Source organism: Ixodes scapularis, unplaced genomic scaffold (assembly GCF_016920785.2).
Source record: "Ixodes scapularis isolate PalLabHiFi unplaced genomic scaffold, ASM1692078v2 PGA_scaffold4__175_contigs__length_147842914, whole genome shotgun sequence".
Lineage (NCBI taxonomy): Eukaryota > Metazoa > Arthropoda > Arachnida > Ixodida > Ixodidae > Ixodes > Ixodes scapularis.
Window position 1 is genome coordinate 90,793,256 of NW_024609879.1, and position 19,126 is coordinate 90,812,381.

A 19,126-nucleotide genomic window follows, 5' to 3' on the forward strand; every position below is an offset into this window, starting at 1 on the left:
CTCATGTGTAGCCGTTTATGATCTGGTGACGCACTTATTGGGCATTTCACCACTGGTTATCCTGCGTCATTTCACCACTGGTGAAATGACGCAGGATAACTCTAAGAACATGTAACGTCACGCGCCGTCAAGTATTCGTTTGTTTTAGGTGCAGCGTCCATTGATAATACGGTAACCAATAGTACAGACTGTTGAATTGACACGTTTCATCGCATCATCGAATCTAGGAAGCTTCTACTTGGAATAATTTGTACCGACATCAACGAGTACTTCCGAATTCGATATTTTCACGGGGACCAGCCAATCCACCGGTCTCACGTACTTGAGGTCAAAACATCGCGGGAGGAAAAAGTGCTGGCCGTAGCCGAAAAGGCGGCGCTTGCACTCCCAAAGGGTGTCACAAGTCCAGCAAGGCACAGCCAGCAAGCAACTCTGAGACACTCTGTACTGCGTGAGACATAAAGGGGGGTGGGTGGGGGGGGGGGGGGGGGGGGGGGGTTCGTTTGAAGCGAGGGAGACTAATTAGGAAGTAGAATTCGAAGGACAGTTGAGGGAAATGGATGAAGGAAGATAGGCAGGCAAGATATTTAGGTGCATGTATATGAGCAGCGTTGACGCAAGGTGGAGAAATCAAACCCGCAGACTTGCGCCAAGGTAGTTTTATAACACGGGGGAACAAGTACGAATAGGGTCAGTCAATAATACTGTGAAGGAAAGGCAGAGGGAAATGTAGGACACAAGCATGCAGAAGAAACTAGGTTAAGAATTGTACAGTACGAAACGAATCGAGATTAAAGCGAAGAAAATGCTCAATAATCAATAATTCTAGAGAAATTTATATACTTCATTTGGGGGTAGCACAAGGGTTTCGAGGACTAAGACGTAAAGGGTCAAATATAAGGAGATGAATGCAACGTGCATTATACGTGGCGGAGGGAAATGGGGCCCCAAAGCATGTTATAGTGGAATGTAAAACTTCTGCATCCCATAATAACATGATCTGGGGTTTTACACCGTACTCAGGCACGTACCCGGGAAAGGGGGGGGGGGCATGGGGCCCGGCTTTCTCCCTTCCCCCCTCCCCCGAGATCTTTTATTTTGCTGAGGCCTCCTCTCCCCCCTCCGACTAGTAAAGCATTTTGTCATGGGAGTGCCCCCCCCCCCCCTCCCCCCGAAACAAAATTCTGGCTACGTGCCGGACCCTACTCATTACACGTACAGTGCTCATTGCAAGTAATCAAAGTACTTGTAATCGACTACTTTTCGGAGTAATTTTGTAATTATTTGACTACTTCTATTGGGTAGTAACCACAAGAGAAATGTGATCACTTTTAGAGGTAATAAAGTTACTTCTAAACATTCCAATTTGTTTAACCTCCCCCTCCCCCCCTCCCCGTTCTGAATTTACGACTACACCACGGTTTCAATTGAAACTGCTACGATTTGTCCATGTAATCAACTTCAAGTCCTGCGATTAACAAAGAATGACACGATTGTTACTGAGCTGTACGAAAGGATGTCAGGCTCCTTGTCTACTCAATTTATACGGTGGTATCTTGGGTTTCAACATGGCACCGTGAAGTCTGACTTCTTGACAAAAACCTTTCGGTACAAAGGTTGACGATTGTTGGAGCATTTGCGTCTTTATTCATGGTTCCAACTGTTCACCTCTCCCTAAAAAAAGAAAAAAAAAAGGAGAACAAAATTAAACCTGGCTTAAAGTATCTCTACACTCTGGTGCCTCCCGAGATAATCAAAATCAGATAATTTCAAAGCTGAGGTGTGAGAAAAAGCGTTCGGCGTTCCACAAGAACGCGTCATTGTCCAAATTCAAGTTTTAGTGTGTGTTTTTTTTTTTCTTTGTAGAGTTGGGTCGCGACAAGCGAGTGCGAACGTTTCTTTGAGCGACAAGGCTAGATCCTGTTGTTGTTTTTTCCTTTTAGCTACTGCGACCTAGATAGAGCTCTCGAAACATCGCTTTTTTGCCCATTCTGGCTCATATTTCGCCCCCAAGTTAGTCCAAATAAATTTTTCTTCCCTTCTTCCTAATAGCGCCCCCTGTCTCCACGAGTCTCCTTCCGCGGAATTCTTGAACCAAGCCTCCGACAGGGGGTTACGCTTCACCGAAAGTGGTGGATTGAGAAGGTGAGTATGGTTTGTCATCCGGTGATTATAATTCGAAATTAGACAGTACGAAAGGCGCGTTTTAAAACCGACAAAAGATCTGCAGTTTTTTTTTTTTTTTTTTTTTTTTAGTAATCGGAAAAGTAATGTTAGTGACTTGTTCGAGTGATGCCCGATTACCTTCATCTCAAGTAATCAAGTACTCAAATTGAATACTTTTTCACCGAAAGTAATTGTACCTGCAATCGATTACTTTTCTTTTCTATTTTTTAGTAACGTGTACATTATTCTAAGAGGTTCGGCCACCCCAGGATACCACGCGAAGAAACCGACTTCCTCAGAACCCCGGGATTCGACGAGGACGGTGAAACAAATCGCTCTCCAGAAGTAGTGATAAGAAGGAGATCATTAGAGGAATGCTGGCTGAAATGAAGGAATGATGAAAATTACATCCAATTAGATTGGCTTAACCATCATTTATCGCGGTACTAAGAATATATACCCTTTCTAGTAGGTGGCGCAAGCCGCCGACCGATCCGATGGGAACAGCTGCCACGTATTTATTCCTCCTTCCAAATGGCGGCCCTTGGCAATTATATTGAACAAGGGTTGAGCGGTCCAAAGAACTTGCGATATATAATGACAAGGTGGTTTGTGTAACATTAAAAGTTGATATTCCATTACGTGTCACTACTAGAAATGTAACTAAGTTGTGTGTCTGTCTAGACGCCAGAACGATGGTCAGCCCGAAGGCCGTCTTGTGTCACGTCTCTGTAATGAGAAATTTGGCCAGTGCAGCAGCACCACTGCTAGCCATTGCAGGGGGCTTTGACACGTAGTAAGCAGTATAGTGACACACAACCACACTCCGGTGCCCATGTCCAGATCGAAGCAGTCAAAGATCGGGATTAAACCCCAAAATTCCTGGTTTCTTCAGCGTGCGCTTTCCCCCCACGTGCACTCCGTCCTGCGGCGCACTAACACACTTGGCCACCGCTCCTCGAGAAAAGAAACTCCCCCTACTGATAAGTGCCAATCTCCACAGCTATGTGGTCTGAAATTCGGTTGGATTTCGTTTATTTCGGAGAGACAGAAAGCGGATAAGATATCTCCCTCCCGCCCTTTTCCAAACACTCACAAGAGCTTCAAAGGCGGCAAGAGATATGACCCTACACTCAAAACGGTTTGATGCCCCGTAAGAAAGACGCTCCCACGCTCTCGAATTACGCCGCTCAAAAGACGCTTCTCAGCACGTAACCCAAGCTCGACGCCACGCGTGAAACATAACAATAGGTGCTCTCAACTTTTTTTATTTTTTTTTATTTTTATTTTGTTATGTATGTTGCAACGCGTGTGTACTGCCATGCTAGAGAAAAAAGAAATTACAAATCAGAAGCGATGAAAAGAGGCGATGGCGAGAGCGATATGTTTTTCATCTTGGCACTACTTTCGAAAGCGGAGCGCGGCGGCGGCAACGACATCTTCCTGAAGCCTCGTACATCTTGCGCTCTCTCTCCCGTTGCGGTTAGGGCGGACGTGCGAACGTGCAGGGTCACACTAGGCTGCCCAAAAGGCACACTGCCACCACAGTGCGTGTCGGGCGCGTCTCGCGTCAACGGACCTCTCGGAGGCACGCGGTATTTGCGGGGTGTGCTTCTTCGAACAGCACGCGGACAAATTGAAAACGCGGAAGAAAAAAAAAGGGAACAAGGCCAACAAACCAACGCACTCGCTTTCGGGCCCAGGTCTAAGGTAAGGGGAGGCTTCACTGATCGGTTTTTCGAAGTCGCGTTCGAGATTGATTGATTTTCTTGGCGCAGCGGTCGCCAGTGCCGGTGAAGCTCTGCTGGAGGTCCCTTTGGCATTCTCTTCAAAACCTCGCGGGCTGCAACGTGTCTCGCTTTAACGGATAAATTTAAGTTCACAAACCGTGACCGGAAACCATTCATTTTCGTCGACGGGGACGCTCTTAGGCTTAGAGGGCCCTGTTGCATGTAATTTTGTTCCGCAAAAGTTTGCACGCGATTGGGACGTGGAAGAACAGAGAAGTTTGCTCGGAGGGATGACCAAATTTAGTGATGACGCGATCTTTGGAATAGAAATGGGGTTGGGGTAAGGGGGGGGGGGGGGTGATTCAGTAATGATAGAGCAAATCCATGGCTCGCTATTAAAAAAAAAAAGAAGTAATTGTGTTCTGTGTGTTTGTTTAGACAGCAAATAGTCCCAGTGGGCTTCTGGTGTCTCAGCTGTAGGTTATAAATTTAGCCAGTGCCAGCCTGGGGCATGCAACGGTAGTTACACATAACCGCACTATGGTACGATGCTCAGTCAGATTGAAACGGGCAAGGATTGACTACAGGATTGCTGGGATGCTGCGCGAGCTTCGTTTGCCTTTTTTTCGGAAATCACGCCAGCTGCAGTGTAACGATTGCATTCTTTTTTGTCCGGGAGCATAAAACGGCACACAATACACGTATGAGAACAACCGCGCTTCGAATGTTATAGCTTCGCCACCACGGCGGTGAAAATTCGATCTGCGCAGACACCGGTCTGGCCACTGTGGGAAGGCTTAGCAAAGCTAGGGCTGGAGTCTTGAGGGTCAGGGAATATCTTAAGACCGAAAACACAACGCCAAAGGTCAGATATCATACTCTCACACAGGCGATTAGTACGTAATTAAGGACAGACTATCTCTTTTTTTTTTCTAAACATACTGGATCAAGTTTGCAGCAGTATGACATAGTTATCCTAAAGCACGCTGAAATAGCTACGGACCCACTGTTTCCGTAATCCTTCCTTCTCTCGAGAAAAGAATTACCGTTAAAATAAAACCTACAGAAAGCACCAAACACTCTATTTTGACCGTGCTTTATGATGACTTGCATCGGTAGATGAGAATTCTAGAAGTCACTACAATATTTATTCATTGTGACAAGGACGTGTGACGTATAAGAATAAAATAAATTAATTGCATAAAAACTTAATTAGTGTTGAAAAAGAGCCGACAATTCCTCCATTAATTTAATGAGTATGGGATTTAACATTCGATTTTACTTACTGTTTACACTTTTAAAAAGGAAACAAAAAATCTCGTAACGTATCGAGCTCTTAGAAATTCAAGGAGCTTCGGTTTCCAATATATTTAAAATTTCACACACTACACACGGCACTGAACAATTCTTATTTCCTCGTGTGTCTCCACGGACTTGTCACACGACGCGTTTAGTTGGTTTTACCCATATGGTAATCCCAACGCTGGGAACGACCCTATTCGTGCGCCCTATACACTACAACCAACTTCGTTGTACATGCAAATTCACGGCATATTCCGCTTGCGACCGCAATTAAAAAACAACAAAATAAAGTATATATTGTGAATTTCTTTATGCCCAAAACAGAATTTGTTTCACGGCATTATCTGCGACCTATTTTCGATGTGCACTCAATAAAGTTCCCAATAAAAGTGAGAGATAGAACAAAAACACGTTATTACGCCACGTCCTACAGATTGGGTCATTCGGAACTCCCAGTTTATCCTCCAAGACAATGGGGACGTAATGTGGGCCGACCGAATGGAAGAACGATAGAAAAACAATAGAAAAAAACTTTAACATCGTCCAATGACTCGAAACAATAAACGACGACGCCCTGGAAGAACAATGGCACTGCTGCGAGCCACTTTTACTAGGGAAGATGCGCCTTTCTTCGCTTTCCTCCGTTGGCGCAGGAACGAGAATCACGAGCGGCGAGTGAGACGGGTGGTGCTCCGCCCTAAACAAAAATATCTGCGGCCCCTTCCCCCTCCCTTTAGACGTCATCATCCAGGATCCACGCAGAGCCGCCTACCAGCGCATCTTGCGGCGTCGACCAACGATACCGTACGTCACGAACACGCACGCGTCTGCCACTTTACGGCGACATCTTTGTTCGCTTTGAGCGTATTTGTCGCTTTGTGCGGGTCGGGAGTCCACGAACAATGACGTCATGTGTGGGCCTTGTCTCGTAGTTGCTGTTGACTCCGCGCGGCACGAGAAAGCGTGACGTTCTAATGGCCTCCACACTCGCCCCTATAGGTTCCCCTCCGCGCATGTAACAGCACAGTCGGGCAACGGTCGGTGCATACCGTCGGTCAACGCCGTGCCCCGCAAAATTGAGGCGTTTGTAACGGACCTAAACTTGAGGCACGTTCTCAACTGGTACTGTATACGCTCCTTTTGCCTTACAATGGTCCGCGGGCACGCTATATCGGCCCTCCCCGACCAATCGAGCACTGTGAACTGATCACGTAACAACTGTCTCGGGCGCCGTTGCGCCCCTCCCCCGAAGGTCCCGCTGCACTCGCACACCTTTGGTGTGGTTCGGTTGGCTCGTGGCGAGCGCTGTTGTGCGCCATTTAAGGTCCAGCCACCGTCCAGCCACATCGCGTGGCTGGACGGTGGTGCTTGTTTCAATGGCGATTAGGGTTATTCGCGCGCGAGATCCATTTTGCCGATATTCTCGTTGGGAGGTTTCTCGCGCGAGTTCAGCTGCCACTCGAAGGATTGGTGTGTGGCCCAAGAAGTCGAAGTTAATATTATTGGATCGCGATTGTCGTTTTGTTGCTATTGTCGCTGACAGCCACACTTGTTCGTATCTAATCAATTATGTTTATACATTTTGTAATCATTTGGATACATTTATTAGGAAGTAATCATGAGTGTAATATGATTACTTTTAGAACTACTAAAATTGCTTGTAAACGTTACTGTTCTACCCTCCCTTTCCTAAAAATGACCTTTCTTTATACAATTTTCCTACCAAGGAATACCCCGACGAAGTCTCCGGCAGGAGGATGGTTTATCAAAATTAATGGATTATGAAGATTACAGTTCGGTGGTTTTAAGTCAATATTAGGGAGTTTTAGGGAAACGTTTTTGCACATCCGATACTCTGGTCCCTCCGGTACGAAACTGCGAATGCGCTACCACCGAAGACTCGCACATGCGCAGTTCGTACCGGAGGGCCCATCGCTCCGTATCGGGTGTGCAAGGACGGTTCCCTAAAACTCTCCAATGAAACGTGCCCGTTTTCCCTAAAACCCTCTGATGAACCGAACCTGTTTTCGAACGGTTCCCTAAAACTCTCTAATAAGCCAAACCCGTTTTGGAACCGAATTTTTTTTTTTTTTTTACTTTAAGTAATTGAAAAGTGAACGGTTACTTTTGCAAGTAAAGGCCAATTATTTTTCTTTTCGAGTAGCCAAGTAATCTAATTGAATACTGTTTAACAAAAAGTAACTCTAATTGTAAACCGATTGCTTTTCGTCCGTGTATTAACAGGTAAAATGCTAGAGATCTCTATAGTCATTGGTGACAAAGTAATTATTCCATATACTGCTACATTTATATATCACGGACAGCACACGTCATACCTGATAACGTTCTGATAGTCACCCGTACCGCGTGGACGAATCATTTTGGGTACAACTATCGTTAAGACTCCGCTTCCCGTCCCCATTAAGTAAGCGTGCAGCCAATACTATGCGCACCAGGGATCAATGTCTCCGGCAACAGCAATATAAACGTGAATCAGTTTTTGTTTATTGAAAATGTCCATGACGAACGCTTTCCCGACCACGACTGGTTCTGTGAGGCCTTCAGTCGAGTTTGCTCTAAATTGACTGCACACGCAACATCCCGATCACACATCGGTCAGTGTTGGAGCTGAGTGTTCTTATGGTGTATAGATGTTTTCTGTCTCCTGTCGTTCTCAGTCACGCAGGCTCGGTATCTGGTATGTGGTACGAAAAAATAATCAAACAGTTCAACCTGGAATATGCGAGAAAATATAGGTGAGGCAAAACAAGAATGTGTGAGAATCACGCATTTTTTGTGAACACCTTCAAGCGGCGTGGAGAGATCAAAACGATGTTTTACCGCATACCAGTAGTGACGACATTTAAGATGGCTGCGCCCTTGTGGAAAAGGTGTGTATATAGCCATGTGGAACGCATTTTAAGGTTTATTATTTGGCAACGACCTATACGGCATCTCACTAATACGGTGATGAAATGACTGCTGCGAAGCTGATTTCTGCTGCGTGGTACATCTGAAAAACTTCATTTGCCTTTCTTTTTGTGGGTCGCCTATTACTCCCTTTCGCATTAACTCCGACAGCAGCCTATACCAGCCGTCCGAGTCAATCATTCAGCTCCATGCTATCGTCGTCTTTGTGCGTTTGCTATGTCACCGGCTATATCACAGTCACGCAGTAAAAAAAAAAGTGCAGAGTCACACCCCATTCACTGCGAGTGATTAGTTTAGCAGGTGATATAGCAAACGCACAAAGGTGACGAGCGCCATAACGATGCATTTTTGACTGTGCTCTGTTAGCTCCATAAGTGCGAGGCGTCGGCTGAGGTCGGACTCAAAAGCAAAGTTTGCGAGAAACGGTCCATTATTATGTGCTCGTGATTCTGTGATTACTGTGATAATTTGGTTCTGTTACCATAATCACGGTAATTGTGTTTCTGTATTAAGGCTCACTGTATAATGAGCGAAAATTCCCCAAAAAAACGAGAACCGTTTTTGTTTTTTTTCGGCTCGGGGGTAAGTAAACGTTTGCATCGCAGAAATATCGAACTACGTGAGAGTCTGATGCCAAAAAAGTCAACTTCCTCTGAGCTTACGTGCGCCTAAGCCTAATATTGTCAACAAAGAACTCGACACTCTGGGTGCTTCTGGGTTTCATATCAGTGGAAACACTTGTCAGAAAGAAAGAGGATATGCTTTCCTTCTTGCTAACAAGTTATTTTCTTCTTTTTTTTAAAATAAATGTTACAGGCACCCACAATGTAATTTCTCGTTTTGACAACGTTAGGCTTAGGTGGATGTCGCCTACTCATAATTTTTTTTTCTCAATATATTGTTGTTGTTGTTTTTTTTATCCTAGGTGACCTCATGTTATTAAACTTTCGCGTTCTATCCCGACCGCTCGCGTCATATTCTCACAAAGTTTTTGCTTTCTGTGATGCTTAGTTTATTTACTCGGGCAAAAAAAAATTAAGGCAATTCTTGTTTTTTGGGGAATTTCCTGTACATATAAGCACAATGCACTATAGATTCAAGATTAGTACTAGTAGTCGTATTAAACCGGGTAAATTGTTTTACTGGGAGTCAAACCAATATTGCTAAATTTAAAAACACATCAAATTCTGCATGACCATCCCCAGCGTTCAATTCTGTTTTCTTCTGTGGATCAAAAACGCGAAACGTCATTGGCTGCGCAAAATTTGTTTTCTCAGTCTAAAATATGCGACCGGGTTATCGTACAAAAATTATACGAATGTGCAAATAGAACTAGAGCTGTCAATGTAAAAAAACTCCATCGTTCTTGCTACACCTGTCTTTCATTGGTGCTGTTGGGAAGGGATTATATGAAAGTAACAAAGCGTATTTCGAATAATTTATATCCTAGGAATCGTTAACTCACTTTGTGATTTCGTTCACGCTAGATTTCTGAACAGTCTGGGTCAAGCGGAGTCTTCACAGGACCTTCATGTATAAGGGTTCTACGACTCTAGATACTGAGCCCGTGAAACATTTTTCCGATATAAGTTCATGGTACGTGTAAAAGAAAGTTGTTGCGGCAAATACTGTAAACGACTAAATTTTCGTGAGGACCTAATTTTCGCGAATTTCGCGAATCGCCTACAATACGCGAAAAATACATCCGGCGAACAATTCGAGCAATATGTCAACGCTACGGAAGCTACACTTGATTCGCGAAAATTAGAACCCGCGAATAATTTCAACTTTTCAGCTTTGACCCGATTCGCGAAAATTTGAGCCCGATTCGCGAAAATTTGAGCCCGCAAAAATTAAGTCGTTTACAGTATATATAATGCTAACAAAGACTGCCATGGATGTAAAACAGTCTTGTACTCGTTACTCAGGCAAAAACTAATAAATTACAATTACAATTACTCTAGCTCAAATGGTATTCAATTAGATTACTTGATTACCTAAGAAGAAAAATATAATTCGCCATTGCTTGAAAAACTAAACGATGGGTTTTCGATTACTTCAAATTTCCAAACAATCGAGAAATTTTTGCCGGTTTGTAAACGGGCTTTTCGGACAGTTTATTATGAAATTAGGATTCCAGACAATATAAAGTATAGCTATTTTCTCAATCCACCAATGTTGGTAGGCCATCTTGCTGTCGGAGAGTGAATTTCGTTCGAGAATTCCTTGGTAGAAAACGTGTTTCATTTCATTTCATTTTATTACCTTATATACCCTGTTAAGGGTATTACATAAGGGGTGGGGTTACATATAGTAGCATTTTTAACAGACATTTATGTCGGAAGGTGGTTGACGAAAGTCTCCATGACACAAAGGGCGCCATTAAAGAGGAAAGAAAAAAAAATGTTAACGGATACAAGTATTTGTATTGGTTCCAAAAGTAGTCATATTACTCTTGCGATTACCACCTAATAAAGGTAATTGACAATCTACAAAATTAAAACAAAAAGATATCTATTACACGAAATTACATTACTTGCAATAAGTAGCGCGGAAGTATCATACAAAGCTGTGAACTCGCGGCCCTCCAAAAAAAGTCTGTGAGCTCGCTTCCCTGTATAACACCAAGGCAGCCAGTCGGAGCGAAGATTAGACGAATCCAAGGAAACTCGAACCTGAGCTAGAGGCGAAACTCAAGAGAGCGATGTCACTGACAGCTTAGAATACTCCGGGCGTGCACCGAGTCCCGCCGCCATCTTGTATTTTCCCTCCACAGCCAATGACAGTGGGCATTGCCTGATAAGAACGCCCGAGAACCAACCAGAAAGCGAGAAACGTGAACCTATTACGTCTCACCTTGCGTCTCTTAATTAAGCTGTCAGGCAACAAGCAGGGACAATGATCATGACGTTTCACTTGCTCAATGACCACTCGCACATCTCATGTTTCACATCTTATCGTGAGCTCCTTTATTCGCTGGGATTCTGCTTTTTCTTCGGCGTGATTAGATGTATCTGTGTGTTGCTGGAAAGCCAACCGACAAACTTTATTGTGGCTCTATGTTTGTGGCGCATCGGTGACGTGGGGTGCACCCCTCGATCGTAAGGTCAAAGGCTAGCCACGAAGCAAGAAACAGACGAGAACGGACGTGTCCATGTTATCCACTGCTGTGACGCTCGGAGTCAACACCCCCGGTGATATATTCCGAGTATAATTGCCGGCTCTAGCACGAAGCCTCTTTGTTCGCGTAGAAGAAGGTGCATGTAGGTCGCGCGTCGGGTTTACGACCTGAGCGTCTGTGGGGGCGTAATTACATGGGCCTAAAAAATCTCAGGCGACAAATAGAGCGTTCGCAATCACCGCTTTCCAACGTACCCGGCCTATCGGAATGCTGCAGCTCGTGGTCACGAACGACGGGCAGGAATATTTTTCTTCGATGCTATATTGAACCAAAGGTCACTCCTCCGAACGGCTCTGCAACGTACATACACGCAGCGCCATCGGCTGAACCGCCTCAACCGATTACGTTTCGGCCTTGAAAGGGGACCGTGTCACCTTACGCAATCCTTGCTCGTGGCAGAAACGTGCCCGCGTGCGCTCCTCCAGATGCGGGCGAGATATCGATGAAGGTCAACGTGACCCGTTGTTCGAGTCGTGATACATAAAGGGCGATTCGCAGACTTGCGTTGAGTCCGGCTAAGTGCGAGGGTTGCTATAGCAACGGCTGCGTCGGCTCGAACGTAGCTGTTGTTATAGCGACCCTCGCATTCGGTCGGACACAACACAAGTGTGTGAACCTGCCTTGATGCTCGCATGATATAGCTTACCACATTCTAACACATCTGGGTGTCTACTTCCCTGCGAAGCACCTGGGAAAGCCAATCTCTGCAGCTCACAGAGCAAGCTCGTCCAATCACGGGGTTAGAAATATGTGGACTTAAAAATGAGCGCGGTGAAACGTTATGCTCCGTACCACAGCGCAGACAGTTTTATACATCTAAGCATAATTTAGCATAATCGCCGCAAACGTATGCAAAAGCATAAGTTTGCAGCGATTGGCTTTCCCAACTGATTTGAAGGCAGGCAGAGGCCTCTGCAAACCAATTGGCAAAAAAGATCTTCCTAATAAATTTTATTTTAGACGTAAGCTTTAATTATATAAACGTAAATGCCGAAAAAATATCTTTGAAAACAACCAACTGACGACTGGGAAAGCATAGCCCACTTTACTGTGTGTTTCTTTCTGTAACCTAGTTTTTATATCTCTTAATATTAGGTACGTGTTTTTGTTTATTCATGTAGCATATTTCTTGTTAGAGTTTTTTGTTGCAGTACCGATACAGCGAATTGTTGTGTGTATGTTTATACAGCCGGAAGTTAGTCTGCCTCAGTGGGCGTTGGTGTCTCAGCTGTAGATGAGCAATTTAGCCAGTGCGGTACAACCGCTAGCCTATACAGCAGTTGTGAAGTTTGTTCCAAAACTAACAAACCTACTGAACGCTCCCTAAGAAGGACTTATACTGGAAAAAATTTAAAGAGGGCTGGCAGAGTAAACATGTGAAATGTATTGGGTGTTTCAAAGTGCACGGCCATTTAGGGCAAACAAAATTTATCGTTCCGGAAAAAAAACCCAAGTGACCTCGCGGTTTGCCCCCATTCCATCGCGCGGTGGGAGAAATTCTGGGCCTGTTCCAATACACGTTCGGGCCGACACCGACGCTCAGTGAATCCTAAAAGTGGCAGGATTAATTATACCTTACCATTGTAAGTCCGAAAAACACAAACAAAACAAAGAATATATAAACACGAACATAACACGCCATGGTTGCGGTATCATCCTGCCTTCTTTGCGTTCTAAAATTACACAAAAAAAAAACACAAAAAAACGTTAAACCAACATGAACTTCTTTGGTTGTGGATACCCTTCACGTGTCATAGATTAGATTTCCGTATTCCGTTGAGCAGATGGCAGAGGCGCCGCATATTTCCGGATTAATATATTCAATGACAGGCGTTTATTCGTTGGTAGAAACACTCCCTCTTGTACACGTTGTTCAAAATTACAATTTTACTTGGATAAAGACAGTTCGAGCAGATCCCTTAGTTACTCGAAAAAGAAAGTAATTGGCAGTTACTTGAAAAAGTAACCGTTACTTTTCCGATAACTTCAGATTCTCAAAACAAATTTTTCTGCCGGTTTGAAAACGGTTCCCCCGTGCTGTCCATTATTAGTTTAGAATCACCAAATTACTACAATTATCTTTTTAATTCGCTAATCTTGGTAAACCACTCTCCCGTCGGGGACTGGGTTTTTGGGTTTCTAGGTTGCAATCTTTTATATAAAAAAAGAACTCCAGTAGAAATTGGAGGGAGAAATAGTAACGCTTTCAAGTACTTTTAGTACTTTCAAAAGTAACCAGCTTACTCGCGTAATTACTTCATAATAAGTGTATTCAAAGGACTAAGCAATTACTGTAATAAGTCCCGGACAAATATGGTCCTTTGCTAGAGTGCAGTCAGTTCTTAACATGCAAACAATAAGAGAACAGTATTATTTTAACACCCAGACGTGTTCTAAATATCTCAATTTATATGGGGTAACTGGCTACCTAGATCGCATTCGCCATGGATTTTGTGTTGTGCTTCTTGTTTTCTTGTTTCTAGCAGTAATGTATTCTGGAGTGAGCGTACGTAATACTAAGTTTAATATCAAATCGCTATGTATCCGCCATAGTTAATGTAAATGCCAAAATCTCCTTTTTATCCCATTTCGGTTTTCCAAAGTACCCCCCCCCCCCCCCCCCCGAAAAAAAAAATAAAAACAAAAATTGACGGTGCTTCTGGTTCGGTTTTTGCCTCTGCCCGCTTCAAATGGTAATACGCCCGCCTGTGTTTGCGTAATCAGTAATGCTTCGCGATGAATATAGAGGATTTTAGCAGGCATACTGAACTGATCAAAATTATTCTCCTTCACTATGGAACCAATATTCCCAATCTCAGAAGCAAATAGACCTATCGCCGTAAAACTATTCTCAGCGTTCATGTCGTGCGTTGTGTAAGGCGGAAAGGGTTTGGATTTGGGCTAGTTGGTTGAACTTGTTTTGTGGTTAAAAGCGCTAAAAACGACGGACGAGTAGGAGGGACACACACAAAGCGCTCTGTGGTGTGTGTCTCTCCTACTCGTCCGTCGTTTTAGCGCTTTTAATCTCTAAAAATGTGTAAGGTTCTTGAAAATGAACCTACGATGGGATTAATTAACTATATGAGGTTATTACATTATATGTTATATCGCATGTCTAAATAAAAGCAACAGGTGTAGCTACCTGCTGCATTTACTAAACTTTGTTGATAGCTCGAGATCTCCCTATTTATGAGAATTCAATGTGCGATCAGTATAATTATTTGATATGAGCAAAAAAGATATCCAGGTGTGCCCCGGAAATTAAAAAAAAAAGAAGATAGATCAATATTTTTTAACAAAAAAAAAAGAACCTCTCGTTGAGTTCATTCATGAGTAATACAACAATAATGAAGGCACTCCTTGCGATCAAAAGCAAATACCATCACACGAGTAGCAATGGACAGCCACCAGAAGCCCCCTTTTTTCCCAAGGGCTGGATAATTTAGTGCACTTCGGCAGAGTGTACTTTTGTTAACCTAATGTCACTTCCAGTGTCTTGGTACCACACGGGAAAGATATAGCGTTACCCGGAAATGGTGGCAATAACAATGGGTAAAGTACTATTCGGCAGCTAAAACGTTGAAGTAAATGCATAAATGTTTCAGGAATACTTTGACTTTTGAATAAAGACACGTACGGTACAAGAAAACGTCATATTAAACAACGATATGTACACCAATTCGATGATTCTGATCGATCATCACAAGGAAAGATAGAGAAACCAGATTCAACCTTGGCGTTCCGCCGCGTTCCATGGGGGTCTGCGAGGAGGTCCCAACATAGCCTTATTAGAGATCGTGTTGTGTCGACCAGCTACATGATGAAACTTAAGTAGGCTGAATCATTTTCTGCTAACCAAGACGGGATTGGAATAGCTGACTTTGTCGGAGCCTTTTCTACTGATGTTTTTCTCTTTTTTTTTCTGAAGCACACATTTTTTTTATTATATATATATATATATATATATATATTAGAATAAATTTACTCCGCGTTTTTTCTTTTTTATTTTATGTTGTTATGTATTAGTCTTGAAACACCCATCTATCAATGCTACAACCTCTCCCGATTAAAGTGAGTTCGTAAATTCGTTTGAAGCTCAGCGTGTTCTTCAGAAAAAAGCCGTGTGGTGTTCCACACAAATGACACTAAAGGCAAAATGCGCCCGGCTAAAGTGAACCAAATAAGCCGTCTGACAAGGGTATACGACCCAGCAAACATACGATTGTTAGACAGCATAAAAAAAAAAAAAAAGCCGGAAGCTTGAATTTTTGTTTTGGGTATTTCCTCCCGAAGTCAATGCTACTCCTTCCTGACATTCCAGCACCGGTCAGCTGCGAACGACCTTCCTCGAGGGATTAGGCTTAAACTTTTTCAGCGGGTTCCTTCCTGAGATTATAGTTTTCCTGTCTGACCGCGGGCGACTTTAAGCGTAGACAATCTCGCGTTGGTTTCCGAAGCTTTGAGTCTGGAAGGTTCTTTTCCTCCACGCCAACCTTGAGCGAGAAACGCCCCAGGCAAAAGATTAGGAACCGCCCGCCTCTGGGAAAACACCATGTGACATTCATCCCTGAGGGCTCAATCAGGAAGTGTTGAAGGAAGCATAGGTTTCCAGTCAATGAGCTGTATATTAGTGTTTCCTCGGTTTATCGATCTTTTTTTTTTACTTCAGGTAAAATATTAAGCGCTTAATGTATGACAAAAGTGGAATCGTAACCGAAGAATTTGCAGTCTCAAGCTTCACCGATAAATCCTAAATTACGTTAAAACTATATAAAAAGAAGTAGGGCGAAATAAACTTAGGTTATCACATGAATATTCACGTCATTGCCCTTAAAAGGGCGAGAAATCCCCTGATGGGCAACTTGGAGCTGGGCAATGGGAAAAGATCACCAGATAATGCGTCCGGGATCAGTTCGTAATCACGCGAAGGAAAATAATTTAAAGCAGGCACCGTATCCTTTCATATTATTGCAAAGCTATAGGAACCGTCCCTAGCCTTTATTCAACTGATTCGGGCAATTCTTTACACAAAACAACAAAGAGTTCTATATATCAAAAAAAAAAAAAAAAGCACGTTGGATTAACCCGCTTTTAGGTCCTCAAAAAAAAGAATGTAGGATGATACGTGACGTATTTGTCTTTGTTTCCTTTTTTTAAATTCACAACAAAAAGGGGGAATGGATTGTGTCGTTTTCTAAAATGTGTAAAGGGTCTGTGTCGGCTGCAGTCGCGTAAAGAGGCGCAGTCCTGAAACTCTCTGCACCGCGAGCTGCAGTGCGAGACCCCTGCCCGTGACCATCTGGTATTTTCCGGGGAATCTTTCCTTCACTTAAGCAATATGGGATCATAGGTTTTGGATCGGGCGGCAGCTTGCGCCATCTATCCCAGTCTTGGTTGTCCAACTGGCGACCGCGCAGAGCGTTGTCCTTCGAAGGGAGGCAAGAGTACTTTTTGAAATGCGACTGTGTGAAAATGTGCGCAGATGATATGGTGTTGGTAGGAGTTCAAAAACTAAAACTCCAATTAATCCCAAATGCGCCGTTGAACAATCGGCTTTATGGGAAGATTTGGTTGATTGAGTCTGCCAACATCACATCACCTATGCTGACTTGCAAGCAAGCTCGCTCTGCAACCTAACCTGACCACCAAGAGAACAAACATGAGTTACGAGAACATAAACAGAGACACCATGAAAACAAACACGCTGACGTCATTAGATCATCTCAGTTATGAAACTCTGGAACTCTACTCCGGAGGTAACCGTTCCGCGTGTTGCCCGCGAGAGGGCGCACGCTCCGCAACAGTAGATATTATCATCATCATCGCCCATCCTGCTTCGTGCTTTCGGTCACAATCTACGTGCGAGGCAGTTCTCGCATCGTTAAGTTTTGAAAAGATGCTTGTTTTGTTAGCGACGCTGCGGTCTTTTGCGTTTGTATCGAAACACGTCTCAAACCCTTGCCCGCTGGAATCGTAAAAAGAAGCGACTCTTATACCATGACGCATTTGCAGTGGATTACGAGTCGTCGACAAGTAATCGACTATTCGTTTCGGAGTATTTGAAAGCGTAAATTTGGGGTATGGGTGTTTTGTATTAAAAAAGGGCAGCTTGCAGACGATGTGAGACTAATAAGCCGGCAGCGCCGTCGCTAAAAAAAAAGAAAAAGACGAGCCGGCGCGGTATTGAACGAATACTCCTGACTGATGAAGTTTCCGTGGCCATACCGCGATCCTCGCGGCAGTGGCACCGCAAGGATCGTGGTATGCAATGGCGACGTACTTTCATGACGTCATCGGACAAAAATCGAGGGAGCGCTTTCGAGGACTCGATGAATACACCAGTCGGAACCGTGTTCCAGGCAACATTGCTGAAGTGACCTAGTGACGCAGGTGCGGGCCGTCAGAAGCCGCCACCGTCTATCCCTATGCAGTCCCTATACTATACAAGGAAACGAGGGGCTTGATCAAGCTGTTATGCAGCTTTTTTCTTTCCCGCTTCTCCCAATCATGTTCCGGAATAGAAAATTAACTTTCTACTTCTTGGACGACGTGCAGCACCGGCAACAAAATGGCGACATCCAGAAAGCGGGGTCATGTAAAAGTGCACAAGTAGTGCCGATGGAAGGACAGCTTTTCTGCCGGGGCAACGTCTGCCTCTTTTTTGCTGGATGGTAAACAGAAAAAACCATTTCCCTCGAAAGCGAGTGAGCGTGCAGCCGGAAACGTAAACAAAACAACGAAGTGACGGCAGACGAGGAGGACGCTGACGACCGTTACCGTGTTGGGACCTGCCTCCAAGTGAGGTGGGATCCCGGTCAACTTGGGTTGCAGAAGACCGGGGAGAAATGAAAAGTGTGTCATTCTTAATGATCGAGTGAGGGGGATGTCGAATCGCTCGAACGGTTTCGGTGTTTGCACGCAGCCACTGTCGTTCAAGCGGTCGTCCGTCCGGGTCTCCTTCGGCATTGGAGCGCGACCGGACGAGAGACTTTGACAGTTGTCGGACAAAAGACAGCTTTCAGGCAACACTGCCCTTTCGAAGTTGTCAGTCGACATTTGGTTGTCCGAAAGTGGAATGGTAAACATAGCTGCAAATCGACGTGTTTTTTTTTTTTTTAGTGTGTGTGTGTAGCGGATGCGATCGTTTCGTTCGTTTGTCTGCTTCAATTGCGTCGAACGCCGGAAAATGGCGAGTCTACGAAATGGGCTCTTAAGGAGCACCTCATACGTATGTTCGACGGATATGCCTTTGTTAGGCGTACAGTTGCACGGTCTATTGATATTGGTCGCCTCATCGTTTTATTCACCCAGAATGCCGGGTACTTTGATTTGTCATCTGGACTCTTGGACGACTTCCTTTCGATATTACCTGCTATTTGGTATAAAGGGCAATTCAAATTTTAGAGCGCAGCTCTTAGGCGATTCCGTGTTTCGCGGCGTCGGCGTAACCGCGCTAAATTTAGCGGGAAAATTGACGTTACTTACACTCCACACCAATTCAATGCCCCGCTAAATTTAGCGGGGAAATTCAGTTTCTCGGCTAGATTTAGCGGACAAAATCAATTTTTCAGCGGGAATACAATTGGTCTTGAGATCACGTTACGTCAATTTTTCCGCTAAATCCAGCGGAGAAACTAAATTCGTTCATAGGTTGACGTGACACAAAATCATATGCCGTCATTTTACCCGCTAAATTTAACGGGGAGACTGAATTGGAGGAGGTGGCGAGAGGAGGGTATGGAAAAGGAGGAGGGCATACCCTCCCCTCCTCCTCGTCAAAATCTGTGCTCTAATTTCGCATTACAGAGATTTGTAA

The 19,126-nt window shown here is 44.1% G+C and overlaps 1 protein-coding gene across 1 annotated transcript in view; it reads right to left on the minus strand.

Annotated features, from left to right (window-relative positions):
- Window positions 1-19,126, minus strand: part of LOC8023303 (glucose dehydrogenase [FAD, quinone]-like) — a 111,058-nt gene that overhangs the window by 87,468 nt on the left and 4,464 nt on the right. The gene's annotated exons all lie outside the window — the stretch shown is intronic.